A 22,329-nucleotide genomic window follows, 5' to 3' on the forward strand; every position below is an offset into this window, starting at 1 on the left:
GATACTCTAGGGGAGGAAGGTGAAGGCATAATGCCTATGAGCCTCTGAACACTGAAAGTTATATTAATTGAAATGGACTCCAGGAAATGGAAACAAGAGGTTTTTTTTCTTTGTTGTTGTTTTTGTTTTCTTTTCTTTTTGCCCTGTTTATTCCTTTGTCTGTCTTTGGGAGGGCATAGGAACCAAGAAAATGGAGGGACAAAAGATGAACAGATGCAGCAGTGGTACTCACTAGACACTATGTTCAAAATGAACTGTACAAATTGTAGGTGGGGACAAGAGAGAAAAAACTGGGAGAGAGTGAAGGAAAGGGTGCCATTGTGCAAAAAGAAATAAACTCATTACCTGAATTATGTAACTATAACCTCTTTGTACATCACCTTTATAATATAAATAAATAAAAAATTAAAATATCTGAAATGAACATTTTCTGGTTGCAAATGAGAACAATTAGAAACTATAGAAGAAAAGGCTAATGAACTTGAAGCTGTAGCAATAAAATCTAGCCAAGTTGAAGCACAACATCGAAGGAAGTCAGAGCAACACTCTTGGCAGTGCAAGGCCCCTTATTCAAGTGTGAATATCCTCCTAAAGTGGACACAGCACCATCCTGTGGCTGGTAAGAAGGTTCCATGATGAAGTCACAGGTAGAGCCTTGGAAAGCCTGCATTGGAGATGTTATGGAGTGTTGTGCCTCAGCCCTGAACCTGAGAAGAGGTAGACTATGCACTCGCTATATTGCTTTTTGTTTTGTTTTGTGTTTTTTCAAAGCAGTTTTAGGGTTGATAATAGAATGCTCTATAAACCCTGATTGATAAAACTTCTTTCCATGGAAACATCTTTTGTTCTATTTATTTATTTATTTATTTATTTATTTATTTATTTATTTATTTATATTTATTTGTTTATTTATTTATTTTTTGCCTGTCCTGGCACTTGGGACTCAAGGCTTGAGCAATATCCCTGGCTTCTTTTTACTCAAGGCTAGCACTCTGCTACGTAAGCCACAGCACCAGTTCTGGCCTTTTTTGTTTATGTGGTACTGAGGAATCGAACCCAGGGTTTCTTGCATGCTAGTCAAGCACTTTACCACTAAGCCATATTCTCATCCCCCATGAAAGCATCTTGTACTGTTTATTTTTGATTTTAAAAAATGATTCTTTTAAAATTTTACCATATTTTCAAAATGCTTAAAAAAATTGTTCCTGAGGGTGGGTGGGAGGAGGTAAGGGGATGGGGAATGAGGGAGGAGGTAACAAGTTGGGTAAGAAATGTTAAGCATTGCCTTAGCTATGAAATGGTAATTCTTTTGTACATCACTTCAACAATAAATAAATCAATTGATTAAAATTTTTTTCAAGTTGATTCATCATTTAAAAACAAAATGATGGGTAGGTAAATCAGTCAATAAGTCAGGCTCTATTAAACATAGCAGTAATATTTCTCTTTGTTTTCCTCCAGGTGGGGCTATGTACAGTATAAGGATTACCTGAGAAATGTTTTCTTTTCCTTTCCCTAATATAGCATTGATGTCTAATCTATTTTCTTTTCTGTAAATCTGTCTTTTAAAAAAATCTTCTCCTCTTTCTGGATTCTTGATCTTTACACTTATGTTCTTTACTAAATGAGACATACAAGATGGTCAGTGCTTTTTTTGCAGTTTTCTTCTCTTACTTTTTTATTATTATTAATATATTTATTGTCAAATTGATGATGTACAGAGAGGTTACAGTTTCATACATAAGGCAATGAGTACATTTCTTATCAAACTTGTTAGCTCCTTCCTCATTTTTCTCCCTCCTTCTCAACCTCCTGCTACTTTTTTTTTTTAAAAAAGCTAATTGTATACATAACCATTTCTTTAAGGTCATCTTGGAAGATAGTAATCTACTGTGCATTTTTTTTTGCCAGTCCTGATGCTTGAACTCAGGACCTGAGCACTGTCCCTGGCTTCTTTTTTGCTCAAGGCTAGCACTCTGCCACTTGAGCCACAGCACCACTTCTGGCCATTTTCTGTATATGTAGTACTGAGGAATCGAACCCAGGGCTTCATGTATAGGAGACGAGCATTCTTCCACTAGGCTATATTCCCAGCCCTACTGTGCAATCTTATCACTTGTTGCAGAAAGATTTATCTGACGAACTTCTACACTCTCAATATGAAGATTTCTGAATAAATTATTTGTTTCTTTTTATATTTCATTGTATAAACCATCACATGTGGAGATGACAATTTGCTAATCCTTCCCTTACTGATACAGATATACTTCTGAATTTTAGGCTGCTCTTTTGCAACATTTGTATGAATGGGCTTTCACATGGATACTTTTATTTCTCTTTAGGAATGGGACAGCTGGATCCCATGGCAAATGCATATAATGTTAAATAAATGGTCAAATAATTTCACAAAATAGGTGTACTATTGGTCATTCCCACAGTGGTGTATGAGAATTCCAGTTTTCTTCACTCCTATGCCAACAATTGGGTCAGTCTTAAATAATTTTATTTGTTCTACCATGTATGGAGTGATGTCTAGCCTTTAAATCATCAATTACTTCAATTTAGCTATATTTTCAGGTTTATTTTTGTAAATTCAAAAGAAAGCCTTCTAACATTTAAATGTAAAGGCTAAGGGAGGATAGAATTGTAATTAGTTACTCTCCTAAAAATTGGCCCTGGATATACAGTCCATGTATTTTGTACTGGCCCTCAATTCAGGAGCTAGTATAAAACTAGGAGGAATGATTAATGGGCTATGACGAAGCCATTTTCTTACCCCCACTTCTGCCTCTCGGATATCTCCCACTGCAAGTTCTCAAACTATGCCATTTATTTTCTTTGGCTCTTCAAACGTGTTCTATCTTCAAGAGTTTATTTTCAAGCCAAGTATTGCTGGGAAAAAAGGACTGTGTTAATCTCAGTTATTTCCTAACTCTGGATGAGCTCCAGTCTTACCAGGTTCGAAGGTATAGAGAGGGACTTAAGTTGTCCAGGGGTACAAGCTATTGACATAACCAGTGCCCTCAAAGGAGGCCTTCTCCACTTTGCTCTCCAATGAGACTGTAAAGATTTCAGTTCACTCGTGACTTGTGATACCTGAAAGAGATCTAGACAACACAAAGCTTCACCAGGCCTGTTCTAGCTCACCATAGTCATTGTCCATTCACTCCCAGTGTTCATACAAAAATGTAATCCAAGCAGAGATCACGCAGATGTAAAAGCTAATCATAGGAAATGTAAAGCAATACACAAAAAATTGTTTATCTTTTTTGAAGGAAGAAGTGAGTGTCTTTAATTGATTCCTTAGTGATTGCAAATAAATAGTTCTTACATTTTCTATTTGGCCAATATTCAAATTCAGGTGATAGGTAAATTCTGATTTACAAGTTACACACACACATGCACACACACACACACACACACACAGAAAAATGGGTTTACATAAATGAAATACTAACAATAAGTAGGGTGATCATAGCATGGCTAAGTGGAACAAAGATTGTCTACACGTGAGAGGAACAAAGAAGATATGCATATAAGATTTGTTATGCTTCAGCTAGAGACTTTAGTTCCCTGGAGAGTGTCACTGGGTGAGGCATGTTATGATCGTCCCTAGAGGAACCTTGACAGGGATCCAAAAAGAGAACATTTTACACAGCCCAACCTGGAATGTATTGTGCTGCTCAGGTGGATGAGGGTCATTGTCAAAGCCTTTCTTGGCCACAGGTCTTTTCTGTAGTCCCAGGAGTCAGAGTACCAGCTTTTGTTTGCTCTAGGTACTTGGGACTAAAAGTAGGTATAATATTTACAACACCCAGATCACCAGGATCAAGTCCTCTAATAGTTCTATGCCTTACTCTACTCATTTGTAACTATAAGACGATTGTGCTCACATGGTAGGATCACTGCGAAGATTCACATTTTTATTCTACCTGTGGCTCTGGCCCTTGGAACAATGCCTGGTCTGAATTAAGCACTATGTAAATATTATCAATAGTTATTAATAAGGAGGTGAGACTCCAAAATGAATGTCACCTCTCAATTCTAAAGAAAGCACCAAAAGTGTAAAAGATAGATGTTTAGCTATTTCGACTCAAACTCTTAAAATTAGCCTCATCTTAAAATTACTCTTAAGCATTTAATTTATTTTCCTGTTTTAATATTATCTTTAAATGGTTGGATAAAGGGGTTCAATTCAACATGTTCATTTATGTGTACAATGCATTATTTTGGTGAGTCTGACCTCTTTTATCATTTCTCCACCCCCTCTTACCTACTTATCACCACCTAACACCTTAAGTTCCTTGTGACAGTGTTATTTGTCCTGATGGATGAATAAAATTCTGTCATTCACATATATATGTATTTGTATGTATGTATATATATATATACATGTGTATATGTTTAAAGGTATATAAATACCACATTTATGTGTTATATATCTAAATATCACATTTTCCTGATCATTTGGCAGTTGTAAGACTGTTTCTGTAATGTAGCTATTGTGAATAATGTAGTAATGTACATGGGAGTTAAGCACTTAATTTTGATGCAGGAAGTATTTTAATTTCTTACTTATGTCCTGATTTCTAGTTTTGTTGATCTACAATTGCCACTAGCATTTGTTTTCCTATCTCCTACAAGATGTCCGCTGCCTAGGTGTGAGTTTTTTGTTTCATTCTGCTCTTGCCTTATTGCTTTTCCATGTTACCAAAATCACCTATCTTGCTTTACTCCTGGCTTCTAAGTGCACTTAATTCTTCCAACACGATCTTTGATAGTTAGGACATAGTCCAGAACTCTTGCAAAATGGAAACATTTATATACCTCCTATTAATTAGATCTGTGTTTCCGAATTCTAGGGTACCAATTTAAAACCAGAACTTCTGACATGGGAGTGGATGAGGACAAGGACTAGGTCTTAAGAACCAGAATTTTCATGCAGCATTACATAAGTGCAACATTGAAATAAATATTTTGCTTTACCAAGGATTATGAGCAAAGAATGGCTTAAAGAGTTACATAAAATAATTTTAATATTTACATTATTATAGTAGGAAGGATGCATGAAGGCGAAATCTGATAGAACTATGGTGATCAATATTTATACCAACTTGTTCTCTTTCAATATATTTGTCACTTGATTCACCCATCACTAAACAGCTGGTTTCTTTTCTTTAGGACTGTGAGTTGTAATCCACTCCCTAGAAGAACAATGCTGCAGGATGTAACCTTTGGGTTGTTTTCTACTTACTTGCTCAGGCATGACCAATAGACTATTTTTCATATCACTTGCTTTCTTAGCTCCTATTTGTTCCCTCCCCACCCTTTCCTGCTTTCCTTTCTTGCAAGGCACTGTATGGAACACTCTAACAATGCCAAGTAAACAAATGGTAGAGAAACTTAGTTATGGGATCAAGTGATGGCTTGGAAGTTTCATCGGTATGCAGCTATCTGAGAAGTTATAGCAAAGGGTAAAAATCAAGGTAATCAAGCCTATTAAAAAGCATTTCCCTCAAGAAGAAGTTCCCTGAGATTTCTTTCTGCCTGCCAGATTTGTTTTCTGTGGATTCCAAAGAAGCACCATGGCTCTCTACACAAGCGAGTTCTCCAATCTTGTTGTCCCTTCACTAGAGTTCTGTGAGTAATTGCTCATTTAAGAGATTAATTTTCTCCGTTCTATTCCAAACATGAGTACCACACGTTTCAAGAGTATGTTCAAAGTAATAGAATAAGATTCTTTAAAGCAGACCTAAAACAAATCATGTTAACTGAGGTAAGCCAAGCTCATGTAACTCTTTCATATGTGAAAGCTAGATATAAAATATACTGGAACATAATGAATTTTATGGGTCTCTAGGCATTTACACACAGTGAGACCAAAGGAGGATGCTCTTAGAAGAACAGAAAGATACAACGCCTATGTGCATCTGATCATACAAAATCATACTTATTGAAATGAACACCAGGAAATGGCAACAAGAGGTTTTTTCTTTTTTGCTGTTTTTGTTTCATTTGTTTGTTTGTCTTTGGGAGTGTAAGGGGAAGCATAGAAATGGAGGGACAAAAGGTGAACAAATGCACCAATGGTACTCACTGGATGCCGTGATGAACACGTGGAAAAACTATACAACTTGTGAGTGAAATGGAAGGGAAAAACGGAGAGTGCTAAGCAAGGGGTGACCTTATCCAAAAGGAAATGTACTCTGCCTGACTTATGTAGCTGTAAGCCCTCTGTTTTTAGCATTTCCAAATAAGATTGTTTAAAAAAAAAACAAACTCACTTAAACTAACAATTAGACAATATGTAACTATATGTAAAGTGTAGGGACTGTTTTATAGCAACCTACATCAATGGATCTCTGGCCAGAACTTTCTAGTGTATGTTATCTGATTCCAATGGAAATGATTTAGTCCTACAAAATAAAAGTATTGCTTTGGTGGTGGTAGTGGTGGCATGTGAATGGGTATTGACTTGCTTCAAGTTAAAATCTGTAATGGTGTGTACTTCCATCTGTTTTTAGAGCATGTGGGGAGAATCTAACTTGCTGACTACTTTCCTTTTTTACACCCAACTTTGTATTTCAAAAATAATTATTTGCCTCACTAGCCACAGATGTATTTCACCTAAGTATATTTTTAATAATTTAGTTAAAAATTTCCCCATGGTTAGAAATATACTACATGCTGTTTCTGAATCAATAAGTCTAGATAAGCTAGAAGCTGGTGGCTCATACCTATAGTCCTAGTACTCAGAATCTGTTGACATCTGACGATTGTGGTTCAAAGCCAGCCCAGACAGGAAAATCCACAAGACCCTTATTTCTAATTAAACAGCAAAATGCTGGAAGTGAAGCTGTGGCTCAAGTGCTAGAGTGCTAACCTTGAGCACAATTTCCTCAGGGACAACACTCAGGCCCTGAATCTAAGCCCTAGAACAAGCACACACACACACACATACATACACACACACACACACATATCCTGGATACACACAGACACTAGAGAGTTAATTGTTTAGCTAATGAAAGCCAAATCAAATCCCTATATATCTAAATCTACTAGAAACTAGCAGCCTTCTCAGTAGGTCTATTATAGGATGAGAGAACATGCACATTGAAGGGACTATATATTAATTTTAATTGATTTGCTTTGTTTTTGATGTCAGTTCTTACTGTTTCATCTAGTCTATCTTTGACCTTGAGTTCCTTCTGCTTCAGTCTCCTTAATGCTAGGAATATAGTTGTACACCATTAAATTTTACTGAAATGATAATTTACATGATCTTGGTCAACATCCTGATAATCAATAATCCTATTCAATAGTAATCAATAATCCTACTCACAAGATTGGAGTCACATGTATACTTAAAGATTGTCATCAACGAACAAAAGGTGTCTCAGTATCCTGGGCCATCAAATGCTTCAGTAGTTCAGAGAATACAAGGGCAAACTCTAAGTAAGATCCTTTGGGGACAGTTTTACAGAGAGGGGAATTTAAAAGGGAATCACGGGAAAAGGAAATTATTAGACACAGAGAAGCAGGAGTAAATCATCAGAAATGATGAATGAGAAAATAAATAATTGAATGATAGGTTTTTTAGCTACTTAATGCAGGAAAAGATAATCAAATTGAGCCTCCTGGCTTTAGGGAGGTAAATGCTTATTACCTTATTTTGCAGATAAAATAAGTGAGGCCAAGTACCTGGAAAGGTTAAATTAGGTGACTCACTCATTAGCCTTGTGTTATTTTTCCTGCAAACTTTAATATAAGAAGATGTTCTTATTTTTATTTTTTTTCCAGCATTGTTTCACTATGTAGCCCAGGATAGCCCCTGTCCTGTGATCTGCTTCAGCCTCTCTACTGCTGGGATATTGGGATTGCAAACTCTGTGACCATACCCATCTTTATAGAAGATTTTTAAACATACAGGTTTCCAAAAGATTTTTATATAAGATTTATATAAGATTCTTCAACATACCACTCCTATCCCTCCCTTTTTCTTTTTATGCCCACTCCCTAGATAGGGCTCATCTTTTCAATTCCTCTATCTGGCCAACTTCAACAACTAATTCAAGTGACATTTGCTCAGTGAAGCCTTTCTGAACACTTTCCCTAATAATTCTGGGTAAAGTCAGTCTGTACCTAATAATTCTGGACAAAATAACTTTAAAGTTGCAGTGGGATTTCTTTTTTTCTTTTGAAGAACTTCCTGAAAATTTCCAGTCAAATGAGTTGTTGAGCGATCTATACTTCAAAGTCAATTATTCCCTTGTCCATGGAGCTAGACAAGACAGTTTACTTGTATTCTTAGCACTATTCTTTTTTAAAACAAATTCTGTACATACTTAAACAATAGGAGGAAGAGTCACATTTTTCAGTAGGAGAACACTCACTGTCTCTTTCAGAATCTCAAACTCCTAGAAGTTCTCTGGATAGAAGCCTGTTTACTTATTCCATTTTGAATTAAGGCAAAAGGCTGTCACTATTACTTGCCTGAAAAACTTTTCTAAGAAAGAAATTTTTATTCTCAGAAACAAAATATCCACATGTATATGTATAATATGTGTGTATACATACACACATATATGACCAATTTTTCTTATGTAGCAAAGCATTTTGATAGACACAAAATCTCTCATGAGAGATTCATTAGACCAGGAAAAAGGAAACCATGGGGACAGACCTAAACCTAATGCATATTGTTCTGTTTCTGGCATTCATTAGATTCTAGCATGGTGGAGAAGCCCAGGTGTCCTTTTGTTGTTGTTCTAAGCTCAACAAAAGATGTTGAGGAGGACTCAGGTTCAGGAAATACTGCTTTGGGATTTGTGACTCATCACTTTAAGCTGCTCCATTCGCAATTTTCCCACCTTCATTCCCCAAGCAGGTCCATTGTTGCATTAGATCTTTTTCAGACTCAACACAGCTCCCACACCCTGGCAAGTGAGCGCATGGAGAAGTGATGATCCTTCATTTCTGAACTGGAAACACAGGCCTTACACAGTCAAAGGGAGTTCCCCTAGAGTCTCAGGCAAATCAGAGGAGTAAGAAAAGGGCTCTGATGCAATTGATTAGATCAAAGGCAATTGTGTGTCCTGTGTCAGGAAATTTTCTGCTAATAGGGCACCAAGTTCTTAACTGCTGGTCATTGGTAGCTGTTCCATTTCAAGGCGATGTCTTCATGGTAATAAGTTGTGAGGGGGACCTTCTTTCATCTTAACCTCTTTGTTTTTCAAAAACTTTCTGTGGTTAATTCTATAAAATTACAACTCAGCTATCCCTTTGTAATTACATGAGGAAAGGTCAGAGGACTAATTATTTCATTTATTGAAGCAGCAGCAAGATAATCTACCAGGAAGACAATCTTGGGCAATGGTTTCTAAATCTAAGTGGAGGTCCCCAGGAATGCTCCTGCTGTGTTAGGACTCCCTGTTCAACCTAAAACTTCACATCTTCAGAGGAATAATGTCTTAAGGGCTATTTTTTTAAGTTCCTGGAGCCAGATAAATTATTAGCTGAGTGTAAGCACCATCCTCAGGGGTTCTCAAAGTCACTCTCCACTAGGGAAACTGTAAAATGGAGAAGTTTTATGTCCAAAGGGACTTTGATTCCTGGAAGATCTAGAAACAGGCATTTTTAACAAATCCCCAAGATGATTCTGGAATAGATGGCCAGGGGACCTCATTGCTCCGCTTGTGGTTTAGGGGGAAAAAAAACCTTTGACTTATTTGTGACACTCAGTAGTTGCCCATCCAGGGCCAGTTGCAAAAATAACATGGCAACTACATGGAACAAGATGTGCCAGTACCAAAGACCATGAGGGTGGAGGAAATAACTTTAGGGACAGGTTGGGCTTCTTGGTGCATCCTGCTCTTCCTAGACCAGGACCAGAGAGAGGCTCATGTCCTCACTCCTGATTCAGCAACTTGTCTGTCCTTCCTGGCCTTGATGGCTCCCTGGCTTGCTGGCTTCTCTTTTCCCAGTTTGATTTCAATTCCAACATGGATACTTTTATTAGAATTATCTTTGTAACATATATATATATATATACATATATGATACATATTACACATGTTATATATATTATCATTATATATTTATATATTGTATATAACATAATACAATACATTATATACATATGTACATAAGTACATAGTTTCTCTGTGCCTTAACATGTTTCAGAAATGCACAATAATCTTTCCATATCCAGATTTTTCTGCATAGGACTTGAACTTGTTTGTTACACAGCTAGCTTCAGTTTTCCAAGCTGATTCTTAAATGGTCATCTTATATATGTCATGGCTACAGGAAATGCCTTTGCATCCAATATCCTTGCCATGACCATTTGATGGACTCTTCATCTTTCAACCTTAAGCTAAACTATGATTAATGCTATTAAAAACTTCTTTGACCTTTATAAGTACATTTATTACTCTTTCTGAATCTTGTATAGGCCTATATTAAAGTATTTATTAGTCTATATTACAATTATTTATTTAAAAAATCTATTCTCTGTAGTATAATGCAATCATGCCTTAATAATATTATTAGGAAGAGTGGAAATAATAGTAGTAGTTATTCTATTCTATATTATTGAAGGGTGCTGTGCTCTGTACTTTGTGAGAATTATCTCATATGATCCTTCTAAAACCTTTAAAAACCTAGATATTACCAGCAGAAAACAGAAAGCTAGTAACAGAAGATAGGTTTATCCCCCTTAAGGGTCGGTGCTTCACATTTAGTAGGCACTTAAATATTTTAAAAACAAATTAACAACTCATGTCTAAATCCATCTAGCACTAAATAATACCATGTTTTATAAAAGTGGCTTATTAAACAGTTATGAGTGTGGCTATTCACTGAGTGGTCTGTCAGGATTCTTGGGCAAGTTATAGGTGCTGTTCAATATGGAAAAAGGCATAGTGATAAACTTGGAATAAAACCTAACTTAACATTCAGCAAACTGGATTGTGTTTCTCAGCATTACAATTTCCTTGCTAAAGAGATCTACGGTCTACATAAGGCCCTCCCTCCCTCCCTCCTTCTCTCCCTCCCTCCTTCTCTCCCTCCCTCCCTCCCTTCCTTTCTTTTTTTGGTCAGTGCCTAAACTCAGAGCCTGGGTGCTGTCCCAATAAAGGTGGAAAGCTATCTCTACCAACAAAGTATGTAATGGACTATATTGCATAGAAAACAGAATAACACTGGGAAAATGAAATTTCAATATGGAAGAAAGTATAAAATGAATTGAACTTCAGTTAAGGTGGTGCCTGCATGTTGCTGGCCTGAGGTGGAATCTACACAACTCTGGACAAGCCATATATCATATTGGGGCCCTAATTTCTCATTCCTAAAATATAGAGAAGTCATTAGAGAGCAGTAGTAGCAGTATGATTTGTGATTTTTTTTCTAAATATTTTCTACGTGACTGTGTAAAACAAATCATTGAAGGAATCCAGAGCAATAAAGCATAAATTTATTAAAAATATACCTTACATTCCAAGAGAGGAAAAAGAACATTTTTGGAAAAAATAACTTTAAAATATTAAAAATAGAGAATATATATTATATTATGTGTGATTATAATATAATTCCTTCCACAAGCTACTTAGATGCTAATTTGTATTTCCAAAACATAATATAAAACAAGTATCCTACAATTAATCAGAATAATGGGCCTCTAAAATGATCTTTCAATTAAGGTTTTGTGTTTCATGTACTTTTACAGCTGTGGCATAGCCCTGTTGCATTTTCTTTTTAATAACAACGGTATGTGTAAATAATTTTTAAAAAGCATACAAATGAGAATGAAGCAGTTTGTCATTCAGAGGAGCTCAGAAGTATGTCAAAGGACAGGGTGAGGAAAGTCATTCAGCACAGGGAAGACAACATCCCTGGGTATTTGTGAGAAAGCAAGAATTACATTTGCATAGTTTGGCCAGATTACTAGGGGAAAGAGCAGGGACTGGGACAACTGCTTCCCAGCTTCAGGGCAATCAGCAAGCAAACCCCAAGAGAACCTGGGTAAAGGGAAATTCCACTATAGAACCACTGGGAACTCTTAAGCTCATAATCTTGCTGCTAATATTGTTGAAAGGATGCTGATGTCTTCCTTTGGCTCACACAGGGAAGGAAAAGAAACACATTTCGTAAAACTCAGCTGCATTGTGGGACAGTAAAATGAACAAGCATTTCACCTAGGATGTTTTTCCAAAACAAGACTTTATTGAGAGGGAAGGGGCTGTAGTTGAAATGGCAGACTCTGTTACCATGTTAAAGGACGTAGCACCACAGGAAAACAAAACAACTGAACTAAAAAAAGAAATAATTAAGGTGATTCTAAGTAATATAGGTATATATTCCAAAGAATACCTCTAAGCAACCACACAAATAATAAACATAAACCTAGATGAATTTTTTTTTAATTTCAGGTTTTCATATACAATCATTACAAATGTTTTGCAAAACACAATGGAGGGGGGAAAACAACATGGGGGGAAAACCATTAACTCATGTGAAAATGATGCATGACTCTTTACAAATACAACGATGGTTAATTGACTCAGAAATTAATTAACTTTATTTGTATCAGATGACTTTTGCTGTCTGGAATTTTTAATTATCAATATTTAACACTAGAGGTTCATTATCTTTTACAAAAAGTATTTAACATTAGAGGCTGAGTATCTTTTATCCCAAATGCTGGGATAACTCTGTTACTTTGGCATCCCAAGTGCTAAGATTAAAAGCATGTGTCCCACATCCAACTCTCCTTGCATTTTGATTGTGATCTGTCATATGAGTAAGGAATGGGATTTTCCACTTGTGGCATCATGTTGTTATTCAGAAATTTTTGGATTTTAGAGTATTTCTTACCTCATATTTTTGCATTAGAGTTCTTTAACCTATAATGACTATTTTCAAAGAAGTGTCTCAGCTTTCCCATCCAAAATTCCTGTCTTTGAATGATGAGTGTCTTTGTATAGGCAAAGCAAATTATTCTTGGTAGAATTCCTTGCTCTATGTACTACTAACAATTAGGTGGCAACTTCACGGTGAACACACCATGGGAGAGTTATGAAATGGACAAATGGTCCCAATGGTGCACTCTTTGGCAAGGAAATTGTAATGTTGAGAAACACAATCCAGTTTGCTGAATATTAAGTTAGATTTTATTCCAGGTTTATCTCTATGCCTTTTTCCATATTAAACAACAACTATAACTTGCCAAATTTGTGTTGGATTTACCATAAATTTATTGAAGATGTGTACTTAATTTAATTAAGCTACCCAACTCCCTGACTGATAAGATCATTCTCTAATACACTTAAGACACTCTTTAAGGTTTAAATATTTGTAAAAATATGCTGTCTATATTAGGGGGGATTCATGGATGAGAGGAAAGGAGGTTGTGAAGGAGAGGGTGATGTGCTAAAAGTATTTTATATACATGAATAAAAACAGAATAATGGAACCCATTAAAAGTTGTTCTGAAAGAGGGCAGGGGGATAATGAAGTTTTGACCAAGGTACATTTTATGTGTTTCTGGAGATATCACAAGAAAAAACACTTTGTATAATTAATAACACTAATTTATAAAAGAAAAATAACCATTTGAAAATAATTAGAACAGTGAATCCTTTCATCTTAGAAATTTATCAAGTTTGCCTTCTATAATTAGGAAGAAGGAAAATCATTTCCCCTGGGAAAATTTGCAATCATGCAGAAGGCACAAAGGGAAAAGCCATACTTTATAAAATCTTGATTGGACTTGAGACAGTAGATAGAATTTAAGGACAGCCACTCTGACTGTCTTGGCATATGGGTTGAAAAGCCAATAAAAATACTCAGTTGAAGGCCATATACTTTATGTCTCCCTGATTGGAATGTCAAAGGATCTTACTTTTTGCCCCATGTCTCTCAAAAGAGGTTACTTCAAAGCCTATATTTCTAGTGTTTTTTTCTTCAGCAGGTCAGAAGAGCAAATGCTCACACATAGGGTTTATTTCTTCATTCAATTAGTTTACCTTTATCCTCTGGATTGGTAATTTGGGCTGGACAGAAAGATACTCAATCAGCAAATACAAGGTGAATGACTATTGATTTCTTTGAACCAAGCCCTCTGCAGACATACGCATATACACTTATATTTTCTATCTTGTGCTTAAACTTTATTCCTATGATAATTAGATCAAATGAGAAGCATCATTGAAAGCAAATCTTATTTTAAGTCATTTTCATTCATTCATGAGTGTTTAAAGTGCATGGCCTCTTCTGTACTTTAATTTTAGAAAGAGTGGAATAACTGCCTTTTTAAAAACCATATCTGTGTAGCTTTAATTTTTGTGTTAAGCATTATAAATTGTTTGTTTCATACCAAATCTTAGTAGCCCAAGCTGGTCTCAAACTCACAATGCTTCTGCCTCAGCTTCACCTACCTAAACTAGGATTATAAATGCATACCACCATACCCACCTGTGTTATTTACTTATCTTCTTTTTATTAGCATCAATTAGTTATACAAGGAGGTCATTTTTAACATGTCTATTTATTTATACAATTCATCTTGGTTATAATCATTCTCTCTGTCATTCTTCCTCTTTTCTCTACTTCCTTCTGGTACATTATTGCTTTGTAAGCATTAAAAAATATTCCCATTTGAAGATGAAAAATTTTCTACCATGAAAGGAAGATAGAGTTAACAGTATGGCATTGGGATAGGACAGATTGAACCCAGGGCCTTGAACATGTTAAGCAACTGGCCCACAACTGAGCTATATCCCTAGCCACAAGAAAAATAAATTCTTATTCCAAATGATAAAAATTCATTTCAAGTTTTTCATAAAGTTCTGTACCTGGAACTGATCTCCAGAATATATTTTGTCTGAACATAATGGCACATGCCTTAAATAGCTACTAAGGAGAAAGGCAGGAAATCACAAGTTCAGGGGGAAAGTTAGCCAGAGGAAAATTATCAAAGTTATCATTATCTCAAAAACAAAACAGAAACAAGGGAGTTAAAGATATGGCTCAAGTTGTAGAGGCTCAAGAGGCCTAGCACATTCCATGCTCTCGGTTAAGTCTTTGGTATTACAAATCATTGCTAAGAAACCCCAGCCTTTAGAGAAATTTAAGAGATTTCTTTGAGTAAAACTATTCTGTGTCCAAAAAGTTTCTTGTTCTTCTCAGCCGTAATGCTCCTATTCTCAACTGAGGGATTTGTCTTCTGGGCCTATATTATTATTACTACTAATCATATAACTAGTTGTTATATTGTAAGGAAGGTAAATTCTAGGCAACATCTAAAATACTTGACATTTAAGAGTCCTCATTTAAACAATAACCATAAAACATAATTTTCCAGTTGAAAAACTGTATCATGGAAACGAATCAGCTTGCCAAAGGTCGGAAACTAGTGACTAGTGGAAATAGAAATTCAACATGTCTGACTCCAAAGCCATGGATCTTTTCCCTCTGTCACCAGGTTTATAAAGCAACCATTAAAATATCACAGTGACCCTTAGTACCATTACACCAAAATTTCCATGTAATGACAGTTATAAAGAATGATATTTATCTTTAAAACACAGGATCCCTATCAAGTATCTTAGGGGCAGAGAAATCACAGGTATCCATGGAGAATCTTGGAAAGCTCCATGATAAATACAGGAATGCACATTTCACCCAGTAAGAAAGGATTGTTGTCAAAAGGGAAGTTCACACCCAGATGGCAAATATAGTTCACAGATGCCTGACACTTGAGCTTTCTTTCCTGATCAGAGTTCACTGGTAGAAATGTCACAGCAATGCCTCCCAGAAGGAATGCCTGGTGTTTCCTTGTGATCAGAATTATTCTGGACAAATTGCTCCTGTTGTCTCTTTGTAAGCATTTGGTGCCTATTGGGGCATCTGTTGCCATCTGGTAATTTTCTTAAAGCACACAGGTCTCATAATTTCTGCCCCCTCTGGTAGTATCTGTATGTGCACTGTGGGTTCTCTTTCCTTTCATCCCTCATCCCTCCTGCCTTTGTAATTGCCTTTATTAGGCACATGGTCTAGCTCTATCATTTGAGCTAAGCCACACCCTCAGCTCTCCTTTTTTCTTTCTAAATTCTTGTTTTCCTTAATCTTCTCCTTTTTCTGTCTTTCAAATCTTACATTATTTATTTATTTTTTCTGCCAGTACTCTCACATGGTTTTCTTGTTCATGGCTGTTACTCTGTTACTAGAAACATGGCTCAGTCTTAGCGTTTTTCTGTGTAATTGGAAATGAAGTATTTAAAGACTATTCTAGTGGGGCACTGGTGGCTCATGCATATAGTCCTAGCTATTTCTATTTCAGGAGGCTGAGATCTAAAGATCATGGTTTGAAGCCAGCCTGGGCAGAAAAGTCCTGGTGAGACTCTTATCTCCAATTAACCTTGCCAAAATAAAAAGGAAGTGGAGCTGTGGCTCAAAGTGGTAGAGAGCTAGTCTTGAGCACAAAGGGGCTCAGAGACAGAGCCCAGGCCCTGAAGTCAAGCCCCACAACTACTCCCACCACTACCACCACCCCCAAAAAAGACTATTTTATCAGGGATACCTTCAAACTGAGATCTACCAGCCTCTGTAACAGCTAGGATTACAGACTTAACCTACCAGCACCTGGAAAATATTATTTTTCAAATGTCTATTGTGGTCTGGGAACTGTGCCTACTGTTTTCCGGAAGTGCTCTGGCTTTACAATTCCTCCTTCACCAATCTCCTAGCATGCAGCCAGAAGCATAATGAGACATGGTCATGATGGATAGGGTGCAGCAGGATCGCACAAAGATCATGGTTCTGCAGATGAATTCAAGTGCAACCTCACGTTTCCTAAATCTAGCTCCATGTCAGACACTTTTAAACTTTGTGCTTCAAAACTGCTTTGTTTATTCACAGGGGCATAGAATAATCTAGAAAAGGATAATAGACCCAGATTGGCTGGATGCTAGCTGCCATTGTATCACTATTGATTGTTTCTAAGCTCTTTCTAGGTACTCATACAAGATTTCCCTCTGGAAATCCCTCATGCTCAACTTCATTCAGCAACTTATGACCTTTGGCCTTGTTTTGAATGTCAGGCTTTGGGAAAGTCTCTGCCAGTCCTGACTTCCCTGACCCCCTGATCAAGGGCACATGAGCTATCTTATTGTCACCGAAGCCTGTGGTTCTTAACTTTATGTCCTTATGACACTACATTGATCCTCATGCTCCATCCCTTCTTGTCTTATTCATTCTTATATCAGAACATCAAACACATTTATTAGGCATTTAATGAATATATGGCTGAATGTCATCCTTGCATTTAGCCCTATGTATATAATTTAAATTGCACAATATACAATGTAAGTGGGCTGAGATTGGTAAAGGTGTGGTTATGAATGGAAGTTTAGGAGAAATAGATTGCAAATAGATTTGGATTGCAAGGAGTTCTTACAAACACAACTAGCAGTTTGCCTACTACAGCTATGGCAAATCATACCTGAAATGTTTTCCTTGACTTTATCACAAACAGTTGCAAGAGAGGAGGTCAAGTGTCCTTTTAAAATTTTTATAATGCAAATACTTCTATTTGTTGTACTATTTGATCTATATACTTAAATATGATCTAAATCTGTTGGATTAATTTTCTCCTGATTCAGCAATGGATTTGATACATTTACACCATAAGTCATATATAATGTTAAGCCTGAGCTACACAACAATGGTTAAAACCCAATCCTACCCTCAAAGAGCTCATATCCAGGAATCAGAAGACAAATTACTTAATGTTACATGAGCACAAAATGTGTTTGCATGTGTGTGTGTATGTGTGTGTGTGTGTGTGTGTGTGTGTGTGTATTTCTGTCTTTCTGCACTTCTGAAAATTTTCTTGGTGATATCTTCTGATATCACAACTACTTTGCTAGGTTCCTTTCTGTTTTGCCTACTGGAGATTTTCACCTTTGCCTACATTGGGTTCATAGTGATGTTTGCTTTAAGAAATGAAGGCAAAGGAGGTTAGAGTTGATATTCAGAAAGTGCTTTGCCAGCTTTTCCGTTGGTTCCTCTTAGCATTTGTACCCACTGAACTCTTGAGTGAAGAGTATCTTTTATGAGTAAGAGGGCAAGTGAAACAGTTACACAACAGACCACAAGGCGCCCCAACCTGTGATTAGCTACACAGCCCTTGAAGCACAGCAATTGACTTACTAACTCTTCCCCCATTGTTCACCATCTTGAAGACAAAGAGTCAGCGGTCAGTCTGTGTGCACACATGTGCAATGAATGATACAGGGTTTCAGAAACTTTGCCTCTTAAACCTAGGAGAGTGAATGTAAAACCATCCTCTAATTAAGTGCTCTCACCAATCTATAAAGATAGAAAATCTACAAAATATCTACATTCATGATCTTCACCTTCAGATGCTAACCCTCTCCAAATCTATGTAAGAATAATACGTGAATAAAAGAACTTTGCTTCAGATAAAAGGAGAGCCTGGGCACCAACCTACCCCTCACCTCACTAAGTTTGTGCAAGCTGTGAAAACCCTCCCTCTCACAAAGGCTTTGTCTCTACTCATTATCCATACAGGGGTCTGTTTCCTCTTCAACTCAGAAATCATCAGAGAAAAAAAAAGTCCTCATTTCCTCCCAAAGAAATAAACACAGGCAAAGGTCAAGGGAATGCATTCCATGGACTCTGTCCATAGTGGAGCAAAGTGCATGGCAAGCAGCCTGGGCCAGAGGTCTGTGCCTGTCCGCATTGAGCATCTGGGGCTGTGCCCCCAGAGTCAAGTGAGACCCCTCCCCTACGACCCTTCAAAAACATTCTGCCTGGGTGTGCTTATTTTTTTTATATGTCTGTGGTCTTTTTTGAGTAAATACTTTACTGTGTATCCCAGGTTAGTTTCACATTTGTTAGGTATCCCAGCCTTGCTTTCATCTCCCAATGTTCGGCCTCAGTTTCCTGATTGCAGGTGTGCAACACTCTGCCCAGCTAGTATGCATGTGTTTGTGCACATGTATGCTTGTACACACATGCATTTGTATGCAATATTGGAATATTTCTAAAGAAAAGCATGGTCATTGCAGTGGGAATCCTTTTCATCATCAAAATCAAACTGAATTTCATGTGCCTGTCCAGGCATGCTTAGGCTCCTCCAGAAGGCAGGGGCATCCTAAGCCCCTTCTATGTCAGTCATCAGCTTCTACTTTTGCATTGCTTTGTTGCCATTGTTCTTGTCAGATCATCATCATCTCTAAACTCTTTGCTCTAAGCAGATAATATGCTTAATGATCCATTCTTCCTGGGGCCATAATGTGAATGCTTCTAAAATCAGATGGGAGTCCATGGCTTCCGAGCTTTAAAATATATACACAAGCACGAAACATGATTATGTAGCCTAAACTCATCTCATTCCTTTTGTCAATTAATTTATAAATGCAAATTTTTACAGAGTGAGCTAAGTGCTAAGTGCTAAGAATATTATGGATAGGAGAACACTGGGAATGGAGAAGGGAATTCAGGAACGGGAGGAGATTGGGGACAGGGTACAAGACCTCTTATCTTGTATGCTAATTATATGCTAATAAAAGATGCTAAAAGCATGAAAAAATAAGCATCAAGTGCCTTTTGTACAAAAATGCGTGTCTCAAGATAACTATAAAAACAAAACCCCTTCAAAAAAAATCTTCATACTTTACTTTGGCCCCAGGCTGGTACCTAAAATGGAAACTTGAAATATTATACAAAAACAGAAATCATGTCTTATTTATATTCCCTTATAGCACAATGTATTGGATATAGCAGATTTGCAAAAAAAAATTATTGAGAATTATCTGCCAGTATAAACTTTATTCAACAAAACTAGGTCTGAAAAGAAGACTGGTATAATTTTCTACTAGTTTTCTACTAGTTTAGCACTAAAAATTTTGGTTAAATTCAAATTACCTTCATAAATGCTTAGGGAGGATATTGTTGAAACACTATTCTCTTGACTTTATAATATTAAATTTTAAGCTATTTCTAAGAACAAAATCCCTTTGGGCTAAGCAACTGCCAAGGGTACATGAAGTACCATTCTTTCAAGTATTAATTCTTTCAATGCTGTTTAAGTTACTAAGGCCCTTTACTATGGGTTACTACCACTCTAATGTATATGAAATCATGAAATGAATCAATAGTTATTTTTAGAAACGGTCAGTTGTGCCATTTCTCCAGTGATGATGAGACCCAAACACATCAAGATAGGAAGCCTTTGCTGCTGGCTCAGATATATTCTTCAAGTTTTTACATGTCCTACTTAATTAGGGCTTCCTCAATCAAGCTCATTGACTAATAAGTGCCTTGGTATATAATAGTGAATAAATTTGGGCAAAAGTCCCTACCTAAATGGATTTTGGCTTCTGCACATGCATGTGTGTGTGCACAAGTGTGTGTGTGTGTGTGTGTGTGTGTGTGTGTGTGTGTGCCAGTCCTGAATCTTGAACTTAGGGCCTGAATGCTGTCCCTTAGCATTTTCACTCAAGGCTAGTGCTCTACCACTTTAGGCTTTTTTATAATATTTAATTGGAGATGAGTCCCATGGACTTTCCTGCCTGAGCTGGCTTTGAATCTCGATCCTCAAATCTCAGCCTCCTGAGTATCTAGGATTGCAAGTGTGAGCCACTGGCACCTACCTGGACCTTGACTTTTGATAACCAGGAACACACATCCATATATGCCTGTCTTGTATAGTAGGTGCACTGAGTGACCATGTAAAGTTGTCTTGAAAGGAAATCAAACCAGTAACTCCAGAGTTTCCCAGCATCTGGAATGCATGCACTTCCCCCAATCATCTTGTGGTTGACTTCTCACCCTTCAGATTGTCCATTTATTTTTGGTGGACCTTCCTAGATTGTCCTATTTACTGTCATCAGATGTCCCCATGGTGCTTGATCTGAAACTCAGCGGTAACTGCAGCCAGTTTACTGATTTGTTGTCTTGCATATTTGTTCTTTAATGTAAGCTCCACAGAGCAAGCAGAGCTCACTTGCTCTGTGGAATCCCCAGCTCTTAGCACAGTATCTAGTTCACATGTTGAGTAACCAAAGAACTTTGCTGTCACAGTGGTCCTCTATAACAACCTTGTAAACAAAAATAATGTGAGTTACACACACAGTATAAAGTTTTCTAGTAGCCACATTAAGGAAATGAAAAAGACACAGGTTCATTTTGGTAATGCATTTCATTAACCTCAACATGTCTTGTCATCTCAAAATATAATCAATGTAAGTAATTTTCATGACATATTATGCGTAATGTTTTCACACTGACTTCTAGAAATATTGTATGCTTTACACTAGTGGCCCATTTCAGTGTCTTGGAACATATTGGGTGAGTTTATGGGAGTTTTTGTGCACAAACAAAATTCTAGTGTGGCAAGAGAAGATTGAAACCCATGATTATCTTAGAAAATTAATCTCACAAATCAGTTACTATGTAAAAGAAGAAAACAGGATTTTTTTTTTTAAAGCAGGATCGCTGGCCTCAAACTTGCTATCTCTCTGCTTCATCTTCCTGAGTGCTGGGATTGCAAGTAGGCACTATTGTGATATTTGGCCAAAAACCAGTTGCAATAACTTGTGACCATACCATTTCAGATAATTCAGTTAACATAACACCGTTTATCTGGTTAAATTTTGAGCTTAAAACATATTTCAGAAACAATATATTTTCTCAGTAGCATACTAAGAGAATATGCTCTCCGGAGCATACTTTGGCTTGGAACCGTTTCTGGAAGGGGTTCTTAGAAATCAATACTACACTGGGAGTTAGGGATGGAAAGAGTGAGGTTATTTTAATTAAGTTTTCACTCTTGATTCCTTGTACATGAGCTGAATGCATTTTTAAATTGGTAAAACAGTATTTTAAATTAGAAATCTAGGGCACTTTAAAATAAATTCTCTCAATTCTTTTGTTGCAATTGGCAAGTAATTTCTGGGACAACACTCTCTTAAAGAATCTTTGCAATTATTTAAGAATCTCCAAGGGAGTCCTTTTTGTTTAATTCAAAAGAAGCACGTAATACTAATATGTATTAGTATTAATATAAATATTAATAATTATGTAATTAATTAGTATTAATATGATTATAATACTAATAAAATAAAAATTCTACCCAAGAGGGTCAAAGTTCATCCCAAGATAATTGTTCTCAACAATAGGGTAAATATATGAATGAGAATAATAAGGGGAAGTTCAATGTACTAGGCATTAAGTAGTCAAAACAGGAACATTTAAAATACTCTGTTCATAGTTAAAAATAATTTGTACTCTAAGTCCAAT

This window comes from Perognathus longimembris, chromosome 12 (genome assembly GCF_023159225.1).
Source record: "Perognathus longimembris pacificus isolate PPM17 chromosome 12, ASM2315922v1, whole genome shotgun sequence".
Classification (NCBI taxonomy): domain Eukaryota; kingdom Metazoa; phylum Chordata; class Mammalia; order Rodentia; family Heteromyidae; genus Perognathus; species Perognathus longimembris.